Genomic DNA, 11,571 nt, shown 5'->3' on the forward strand with positions numbered 1-11,571 from the left:
ATGGGAGCGAACAAGGCAGGAAAAAACGTGAAGCTTCAATTGGATAGCCATATCTTGAAATTCTTTAAAGGTTGGTGACGACTTTTTTATTTAGGCTTTTAGCTTAAAATAACTAAAGACATCTTTCAATATGTTTTAGATCTTTCCCTTACATGGTAAAAAACAAGGCCTTAAGGAAAATGGGTAGAGTGTAATTCTTAAAATAAGACGGTCATATCTAAAAAATCCTTTAAGATTAGAGATACGTTAAGTGTAAAAGAAGTGTGACATCGTAGGCGGACCAAATACGGGTATCTTCGGCTATAAAGGGAAAAAATGTAGGGAAAAAAAGTCGGAGTTTCAGTTGTTAACCTGGCATGGTTATATGTCGAAACTCCGTAAGGCTAACGGCACGAAAGTTGATATTTAGGCCTTTAATTCCACGTTCAACTATCGGAAAACATTTAAAGACGTATTTAAGCGTTTTTAGACGTTTCCTTTAGAAAGGAAAAAAAAGCCTGGGAGAAAAAGGAATGGGATTGTAATTCTTAAAATAAGATAACCATATCTCGAAATCCGCTAAGGTTAGAGTTATGTTAAAATCCATTATATCCGTTAAATCCGTCCGTTAAATATAGAGTTATGTTAAAATCCAAAATCCATTAAAATCCGTTATGTTAAAATCCCAATTTACATTAGAGGCATGATAATTGTGATTAATCTGAGAATAACTGTATTACAGGTAGCTCAGTAAACGCATTTCATGGTTTATTTGATATTTTTCCCAGATGGGAGCGAACAAGGCAGGAAAAAACGTGAAGCTTCAATTGGATAGCCATATCTTGAAATTCTTTAAAGGTTGGAGACGACTTTTTTATTTAGGCTTTTAGCTTAAAATAACTAAAGACATCTTTCAATATGTTTTAGATCTTTCCCTTACATGGTAAAAAACAAGGCCTTAAGGAAAATGGGTAGGGTGTAATTCTTAAAATAAGACGGTCATATCTAAAAAATCCTTTAAGATTAGAGATACGTTAAGTGTAAAAGAAGTGTGACGTCGTAGGCGGACCAAATACGGATATCTTCGGCTATAAAGGGAAAAAATGTAGGGAAAAAAGTCGGAGTTTCAGTTGTTAACCTGGCATGGTTATATCTCAAAACTCCGTAAGGCTACCGGCACGAAAGTTGATATTTAGGCCTTTAATTCCACGTTCAACTATCGGAAAACATTTAAAGACGTATTTCAGCGTTTTTAGACGTTTCCTTTAGAAAGGAAAAAAAAAGCCTGGGAGAAAAAGGAATGGGATTGTAATTCTTAAAATAAGATAACCATATCTCGAAATCCGCTAAGGTTAGAGTTATGTTAAAATCCATTATATCCGTTAAATCCGTCCGTTAAATATAGAGTTATGTTAAAATTCAAAATCCATTAAAATCCGTTATGTTAAAATCCCAATTTACATTAGAGGCATGATAATTGTGATTAATCTGAGAATAACTGTATTACAGGTAGCTCAGTATAAAATTATACAAGTACCAAACTAGTGATGGATGACTTTGATTGAATACCAAGAAGTGTTTTTCTTATGCTTTTTGTCGATTGTGATTAAACATATTCATAATTTGCCACAACATTTAAAAGGAATAAACTTTTATTTATAACCTCAATGGAACTTGGTATTTAGATTTTGGTAATATTTGATGATAGGGTTTCACATTATCAATTCAACATATGGTAAAGTCGAAAGACATCTCGTGTAAATCACGTGCTTTGAGAGACAAATGATGAAGCAAATTTCTTAATACATAAACTCGAATAACAGAATAATTTTTGGTAGGAATTTTTTGATAAGTTTTTGATTACAGATGGATTGACTATATTCGACAGATTAGTCATTCAGCGGTACAAAAGGGCTTATGTGTTGATGTCTGCAGGATCCAGATGACATATTTTGCACTCATTCAGAGATATAAGATCTATTCATTTGTAGCACTTGCAGGAAATCTGTTCAATGTAATATTTTGCACATCATCTGATGCTTTCATAGATCATAATGCATCCGCAGATGACACCAAATGTTAAGGTTATGTCAACATATGCACAAACGTGTTTATTCATAGTGTGATACTGCATCAAACTATCATATCTCACATATTTGAATGAGTTACCACTCCCTTATATTAATCAGTTGTATATACGAGTTTGCTGTGTGAAAGGAGAGATTTTGTGACAGCTGATGCAATGCGCCGTACCATCAAAATTGTTTTTGCACTTAGTGCTATCGTGACACTGTTGTATACATTTACTCCAATTGTTCCAACTTCTAGTATTTCAAGTAAGGACGAATTCACAGTAGTAACAACATCAACAAGTACTACTATTATTATTGCTGCTACTACTTCTACTCCTACTCCTACTCCTACTACTTCAGCTACTGTTAGTACTTCAAATGCGGAGACAACTCCAGTATTGGAGAGCATATTTTTCCACGAAACGTCTTCTGCGAAGACATTAAATGTGCGACAAGCGTGTGCCGTAGAATCAGCTGCTAAAATTAATCCTAACACCAATGTCTATGTGTTTGTAACATCAACTGATTTTAACAGATCTGACCTTGTAGTGAAACAGTTGCTCACCTATCCCAAAGTGCATGTGCTTTATCTTGACATAAATATATATATGAAAGGTACACCTTTAGAAAAGTTGTACACAAGCGGTGCCTTGAACAACAGTTATTGGCGTATATCTCATACTAGTGACGTTCTCCGTTATTTGACTTTGTGGAAGTACGGTGGCACTTATCTTGACCTGGACGTGGTTGTACTGAAACCTTTGGAGGGTTTGAAGAACTACGCAGGTGCTCAGACAGAAGGAGAAGTAGCAGCCGGTGTTATCAACTTCGAGCATCGACATCCATTGGCTGAAGCATGTGTTCAAGAATTAAGAGATAATTTCAACGGTTTTGTGTGGGGTCATAACGGTCCTGGTGTTATAACTCGCGTTCTACAAGCTGCATGTGGTGTGAATACAACGGATTTAATGATTAACGAGTTATGTGATGGCTTTACTGTCTATCCTGAATATGTGCTCTACCCTATTCCTTATTGGCGTTGGCGTTATTACTTTATGGAGGATATGGCGAATATTACTATGGAAAAGATAAAAGACAGTTTAGTAGTTCATATGTGGAACAAATTAAGTGCAAATACCAAAGTAAGGGTTGGTTCTAGACAAGCGTATGGTCTTATTGCACAAACTTTTTGTCCAAAAGTGTATTCAACATGCAATGAGTATTTTTGAATATCATTGTTTTACTTTTTGTACGTTAAATGTAAGCAAAGTTCTAAAATTTTAGATTTTAATACCACTTTTTGTGAAGTTATATACTTATAAAAATGATTCACGAACGGTTTTCTGTAAACTAACGAAGTAGAAGTATCAAGAGCGGTAATTTTTCCAAGAAGAATTGGGGCAGCGATGGGCGTAGAGTCACAATGAGCACTGGAATAATGTGACAATACTTTTAATCAAGTTAGACAGTTGGTATATAATACTCAAGAACTAGCGAATAGCAAAATTATGGTTCTCCTGTTAATTGTTGTTCGGGAGGTTGATTAGAAATTCCTCTAGAATTGTGACAAAATGGAGCTCAATTCTTCATTTTAGTTTCTTTTCTTCACTATTTTGATTCAATTATAACACAAATTTAATAATTTTACCGTAAAAAGAACACATCGTAATAATTTGGTATTTCGTAGACGAAGTAGAGTCAAACTTTTTACAGTGCTTTTAGTTATTTGGGAGATGTATTGGAAAATATTAGGATTAAAACTAAAGCTTTTAATATTAAATACGAGGGACGATCAGAAAAGTAAGGTTATAAAGCCTGCAGTGAAACGTGTATATATTCTTTCATACAATCAATACAGTCTACGGATAGTACATACATTAGGTTATTTTTCAACATAATCTTCATATCGGTTGGCACACTTGTCTCATCATGGGATGATTGAACATTTTCTCCTGGTAAAAATCCTGTCTTTGCATATTCAGTCACTTGTCAACAAGTGTTTCACCTCCTCGTCTGAAGCGAAGCGACAATCTCCTAGGCGTTCCTTCAAGTGCGGGAACAGATGAAAGTCACTTGGAGCGAGATCCGGGCTTTAGGGAGTGTGCTAGGTGATGTCCCAGGGAGACTACTTCAACAGCGTGGTGGTCTTCTGGGTTAATCGTCCGTGACGTTTTGTCTGCCATACGCAAACTTACGGCAACATTCTGCGACATGTTGACGAGATTTATAGTCTCTCCGTAAACCTCTACCAGCTGCAAATGAATTTCAGCCACGGTTGCATGTTTCTCCCACAGAAATTTAACAACTGAGCGGGCTTCTCCGCCAGACCAGTTTTCGAAACGAGTCGCTGTTTGTGTTTATCTACAACTAGCGCCATAGTTGATGGGTGACTGAAACTGTGCACAGTTTCCAACTTCGTGTGTTGAATTACCCCACACTCTTCATTCCTTTAAAACAGAAGAAACCACAGAAATATCGTCCTTGTAAGCTTACAAGGAACGGATATGAACCTGTCATCCGGACATCTGAATCAAACCTAGTCAATTCGCTAAACATAATAAAGGTATGTTCATGCACAAAAAATTAGATGCCATGGACAACGGTGCCAGTTAAAAGCACACAATCCAATTGTATCAAGAAAAATATTACGGTGGATAAGAAATGTGTGTAACCAAGTTTTGTATTGATAGACGGAACAGAATGGGAGGGATTTCTGGAGAAATTTTCCAGGCATTCTCCCAATTTTCCCTGTTCAAGTACGTTATGCCCCCAATACATAGCACCTCTAGAAAGCTTGTTTCATGCTGAAGACAGGAGAGTAAACGTTGAATAATTGTAAGCCTATTTCTAGCAAACTTCCCTAATTTTTCATTACAGCACGAAAAAGTAATCTCTGTTTACATTAGATCCTTATTTGGCTAAAGCTTGTGTATTTCTTGCACCGAAACTACATAAAATTTCAAATGCCATGAACGTTGGGTACATCTTTAAATATTCGTTCAAATTCGGCTCCTCCCGACACTTTACGTACGCTTGATATCACCTGTAATCTGGTCAACTACTATTTTGCAATAGTGTTTCCTTTTAACTTTCGAGCGAAGCTAGAAGAAAAGAAAGGATGGTAATAGTTGGTGGTGAAAAAGTCGAATTCAAGATTTCAACACATTTCATGCCATGCACATAGCAAAAGGCTACTTTTATTTGTCCATACGTCCATTCGCATTGATGTACCTGATTCGCTTAGAGGCCATTCCGTTCTTGTCTCCGCACTAAATTTTAAACTTAAGACTTTCATAGCTTTCTCCACGAAAGTTTTTAAATTTTCTGCCTAGCCACAAAAATAAGAGTAGTTTACTGAAATAAATGCATTTATCTTAGAAAAGGCTCGAATGATGTTTAAGTTTCACAATTAACATTTCATGAACAGCAATACTGCATATATCATTTGTCTGAGGAAAATCCGAAACAAGTAATTTACTTCTGGAGTGAGTTCTTTTAAGACAACTTTCTTAAAGACGATTCAGAAGATTTTGTACACATTTCATAAATAAATAGTATTTCATTAACAGCCGAACAATATGTCATAACTCCTCTGATACTCTGATTTACTCTGATACAATTCACAAGAAGTAGTTTACTTTTTAGAGTAAGTTTTCGTTCGACGAAGTTTTCCGAATACACCTTGTAAGTTTGTTCATATTTCACAAATAAATGGGTAGGTAATAGATAGAAATAAGTAAAAGCTATTTAGTTTAAGATATTGATGCGAAAAAATTTAGTAGAGTGGTCTGTATCTTTTATTAATGATGGAGATAATTTCATTTGTGAATCATGGACAATTTTGGAATCAGAAATGACGTATTTCACTAGTCGACTGTATATCTAAAACCGAGACAAAACAAAGAGCAGTCACGAAAACGTGAAACAAGCAAATACAAAATGGTAACTATTTTGTTCTAAGTACAATGCTGATGACTTTGCCACATTAGTTAAATAATATACCTTCTAAGATTCTAAAATTGCCAAGGGCCTATAAATGAAATGATCGTATATCAACTTATTCAAAGTAAAGACAAGACGTATCTATTTAATTTACTAACTTACTTTATTGTATTTCATTTTCACCAGACAATCGCAACATTGGAAACTGCCAATTTATATTTGAACCCTCGTCTTACCTAGCACTAAGAAGCAGGATCATCTAGCCATTCATTGTGAATTGTTTTCTTCTTTAATATTTTTTACTTCTTTCTTCTGGCGTTAATTCACCACCAATATTGCTAATTTAGTGCTTTTGTCGCTAAATCTAGCGATTTGATAATATATTTTAGAGACAAGATCTGTTTCGTCTACCATTCTTAAACTACAGATAACTTCTGGAATGTAGCGACTTTTCGCAGTACGTTTAGTGGTAGCTTTGACATAAAACACAAGTTTCGGTATGTATGATCGTCGACAATGTTGTTTTCTGTGTGAAACGGTAGCCACCTTACTCCTGGTAGTCCCAAGTTCTCCGAATTTTGAAAACGAATGGCCTGGGAATATTCAGGAATGCTTCGATCTGTGAATCGGAGTTGCATACAGCTACAGGGAGCAGCAGTGTAGCGAACTTGGCTATACATAGAAACGATTGCTCTTGTAAAACACGCTCCTCATCTGTAAGGGTGGTGATTATAAACATGAATTATAATTACTCCGTCTCAACGACGGGAAAAGTTAGTGAACCTCGGGTAAGTGCATCCGTAGGGAGCACATGAGAAACAATGGTTGATATACACAAAAACGGTCATGTGTGAAAAAAAAAACACTAGAACATTTGCTAGGTGTCCACTACTAGCATCAAATAGGTTGATCATGCTTGTGTATTGTATTTACTATTATCTAAATATCATTTTCTCAGTGTTTCAACGTGTACGACTCTCGTGACAGAATCAAATTGTCTGCTGTGAACATTTCTGTTATGGACTCGGAATTATCAAGAAATATATGAGTTCACATTGGGTCTAGGTAAAAACCCCCACAGCCAAATCCACCACTCTCAAGAAATGTCAAAACGCCCACACAATCGGTCAAAACTCACACACAAATGGACAAAACAGCCACACATAGCAACAGTCATAATCCCCACATAAATGGACAAAACTCCCACACAAATGGTCAAAACTCCCACATGCAGAAATTGTCACAACTGCCACACAAGTGGATAAAAACCCCACACAATCGGACAAATCCCCTACACTCTGAAAAGATCGTGATTGCAAGTCTTTGTTGCGGCTCTTTATGACGCCGACTTTAGTGTTTCTGTCATTAAAAAACAGTGCAAGAAGAATAGTTGCAACATCAGTTTAAGTTGAATAAAAAATGTTTTTAAAAAGTACAAGTCAGACATGCAACCAGGATCATTTCAGAGTGTGGGAGATTTGTCCGATTGTTTGAGGGTTAGTCCATTTGTGTGGCAGTTGTGACAATTTCTGCATGTGGGAGTTTTGTTCATTTGTGTGGGGGTTTTGTCCATTTATGTGGGGATTGTGACCGTTGCTATGTGTGGGAGTTTTGTCAATTTTTTGGTGAGTTATGACCGTTGGAGGTTATGACCGATTACCAGTGTGGGGGTTTTGGCTGTGGGAGTTATGACCGTTCGTGCATTTGGGAGATTTGTCTGTTTGTGTGGGAGTTATGACCGATTGTGTGGGCGTTTTGACATTTCTTGAGTGTGGGAGTTTTGGCTGTGGGGGTTATGACCGTTCGTGTATTTGGGAGATTTATCCATTAGTGTGGGGGTTATGACCACTTGTGTGGGCGTTTTGACATTTCGTGAGTGTGGGGGTTTTGGCTGTGGGAGTTTTGACTTGTTCCCTTCACATTATAATAGTTTCACACTAGAAACCTGCTCTTATAAACATAAAGTACAGTTTTTTCTACATTGTGCACTAATACCACCCTGCGGAAAATTAATATCCATACAGTCCTCGTTCGTAAACATTCAGTTACATAAATGCATCATTTTCATGACTACCTGTTGTAAACCTTCACTATAATTTGAAGTTTCTGTTATACTGATATTCTTTACCTGAATAAATTATTTTGATGACCTCTAAGGAGCTTACACAGTAAAAAATGGTTGTTATTTCAACTCAATTTTAACACAGGGCAGTGGTTCTAGCGTGACTACCACTATGCGGTGTTAATTCAACACAAACCCCGCGGTGTTGTTATTTAACACAGGGGTGTGTTACGTTTTTAACACACAACCAATATTCAGCTATGTTAAATTCAGATGTCGATAGTGTGGGGAAAAGTGTTGAGTGTTACTTGTGGTGGTGTTGCACCAACACAAAGAAAGTAACACAGTGTGTAGTGTGCTAATTATTTTGTGTTAATATTACACCATTTTAAGTATCAATATAACACAGTCCCTGTGTTATTTCAACGTCATTTTCTTAGTATTTCAACACACAATTTGTATAATAACTCAAGACCAAAGCCGTGTAAATAACACCGTTTTGGTGTTAGTTCAACATTTTATGTTTTAAAATTCAAGGTCAGACCATCATATTAACAACGTTTTTGGCGTTATTTGGATTCCACTTTTGTGTTACTAGGGCAACTATTTAGGTGTTAAAATAACTCCATGTGCGATGTTGATGTAACCATTTTTCTGTGTTGGGAAAGCTTGTGGTGTGCGTGCTTACACTTACAGAAGATTCTAATCATAAAATAAGAATAGTAAACTACAGAACACTTCATTTAGAAAACCTTCACAAACTCTTTTGTCGTACTTCGCAACATTTATTGTGAAGTATTTCTTGATGGTGTGAAACACAACATTCACCAACATCTTATTCAAGAATGATAGAAAACTCTTACCTATATTCTTACAGTATGTTTGCCTCTTAATCGTGTTTCTACTGGTTTTCCGCCATTTTTGAAACAGTCCCGGGTGATGACTGGTGAGCTCTATTATAGTGTAGAAGTGCCATGGTATTGCGGTGTTGTTTCTCGCTGTTGACATATTTCTTCAGAAATATGATGTAAAACAATTGAGAACACATCGCACGGTTTGCACGTTGAAATTTTGCGAATACCTGGATTTGTTCAAGTATTTCTTTCTTCTATGTTTGTCTGTAGCTTTAGTATATAAGCCTTTATAATTAGATTAACAAGATATTTTGCAATCACGCAGAAAACAACACCGAAAATTCTACACTTGTGTTAATTTAACACACAGGCTGTGTGTCATTTCAACTACTGGCATTTGATACACAACTCCAAATAAAGAGCGAGTTGTTCTAACCACCAGTTTGTGTTATATTTTAACACAACCGTGTTAACACATAGGTTTGCCAGAACGGCCAAGCCTTTGCAATTCTTCAACCGGGAGACCAATTTGATAATGTTTTATGATGACATAAATCATGTAACGTTAAATGTATTCTTTGTGAAAATGCTTGACTTCTTCCACCCCAAGCAGTTGTTCAAGAAGATGATACACACTTCGTAGTAATGCAATTCTCTCTTCATTATTCAGCCGCATATTGCTAACATCTCTATGCTCAGTACGAATCACACTAAGAAATGATTCCTTACATCAAAATAAGAAGGAAAGTTCATGTGGATCTGTGGGGAAAAGTGCATATCTTCAGAGCTAGGGTTGTCCAAAATTGCGAGAAAGCCAAATTTCAAGAGGCGCTATTTCGAATTCGAGGCACTGTGGATGGTGGATGGTCCTTGTCAGCGTAAAAGAAGTCACACATAGGCAATCCAAAAATGGATATTTCACTAATGCTCAATTGGTGTACAGAGTTTTCCCTGTAGGGGGAAATTTCCAGAGATATCAACCGAATTCTGAGATATACTCTGATTGTATGATTGCTTCAAAGTAGGTAAACGATAAGTTTTCATAGCAAGTGGTTTGAAAGGGGCCTGCAAATTTGGTGCATCTCGAAAACCAATTGCCCAGAATTTGCAGCAAATATGTGTGAAATATTTAAAACGTCAAAAAGCAGCCAAATGTACGGAGAAACAACTCACCACAATAACAGGCAAGTGACGAAAATTTCTTCGCGACATTTAGTATCCTGACAAATATAATCATCATAGATAATGACCAATATTTTTCATTTATCAGGATTGAAAAGCCAGGAAACAGTGAAAATTATACTTCCGATATTATGGGGACTTCAGCTAGTATATGGTATACACGACTCCAAAAGTGCATTACCACCTGCTATTCTCCCTTTCCTGCAATAACAGGCAACCCAAAAACCTCGGCGGTTGGATTGGTTGCGAATTCGAATGGACCAAACCTCAATTTTGTAACAAATATATCAGTGTGGCAAACTGCAAATAAGAGAATAAAACAAATTGTTAAGAATGGCAATTTTATTATTGTGACGGAGTTGAATGACATCAAAAGTTACAAAATAACGTCTCTTAAGCAGTTCAAACAAGATGAATGGCAAGAAACAGATATCAGAGTAAAACATTTCTCTCCTTCCATCCCCCAAAAAAGAACCTCATAAAAAAGAAACAAGTTAAACAATGTAAAGGTTTAATACAAAATCCCCACTCAAATTTTGAAAGTTGACATCCGAAACGCAAGAACACCTGAACCGAAGTGAATGGAATTGTACACATGTATTGCAGACGTAAAATGAGGGAATGCGGGTTTCGTATTTTCCTAGAAAAAACGATTGGGTGGGGCATGGACCCCTCCAAATCTTTGATCACGAAATATCAAAAGTGCTAGTAATAGTATATCAGATATGTGTAAGGGACATGAAGAATTGCAACATATTTTTTTGGACGGACCATACACAAAAAATAAACAAATACAGGCTTTTTATTTTATGCAGAAAACGGTTTTAGATGGCAAAGCCCGCACCGCAAATGAACCGAAGTAAGTGAAATTTTGCACAGATATTGCAGACGTAAAATGAGAATATGGGTTTCATATTTTTCTGGAAAAAACGGTTGGGTGGGACAGTGACCCTTCCAAAAATTTGATCATGAAATATCAAAAGTGCTAGTAAGAGTAAGTCAGATGTTTGTAAAGGACATGAAGAACAGAACGAAACTTTGCGTGTGAACAAATGCCCTGTGCAGTTGCAAGCCTCGCCCGGCCCTTTCATCGGCCTTGAGCATAGTCCGTTGATAACAGAGGAAATTGACTTTTGAATTGTTACTTGACTATTTTCAAAAAAACGGAGTTGTCAAGTGTACTGACGAGCGTTGAGGGGGGTAGTAAGTAGTAGTTGAGGGGGAGGGGGAGTAACAGAAGTCTGGAAATGAAATCTTTGGGTTTTACGTCCTGCGATTATGTCGGATAGGCTAAAGGAGAATGAATGAAAGTGTGGAAAGAAGAAAGTAAGATGTAACGGGAGAACTCCGAAAAAACTACAAAAATTACTTTTGTCCAATACAAAGTCCACTTGGTGCGATCTGAGATTGAACCGGGGATCACGTGCACCAGAGATGGAAGCTCTATCTCGAAGTCATCACAACCCAACTTGGACGTCAA

The 11,571-nt window shown here is 36.7% G+C and overlaps 1 pseudogene; it reads left to right on the forward strand.

Moving 5' to 3' along the window:
• On the forward strand, positions 1-3,280 carry LOC145692066 (alpha1,4-N-acetylgalactosaminyltransferase 1 pseudogene; annotated as a pseudogene).
• Positions 3,281-11,571: the final 8,291 nt, after the last annotated feature.

Source organism: Thermobia domestica, chromosome 8 (assembly GCF_964235325.1).
Source record: "Thermobia domestica chromosome 8, izTheDome1.hap1.1, whole genome shotgun sequence".
In the NCBI taxonomy this organism is placed as follows: domain Eukaryota; kingdom Metazoa; phylum Arthropoda; class Insecta; order Zygentoma; family Lepismatidae; genus Thermobia; species Thermobia domestica.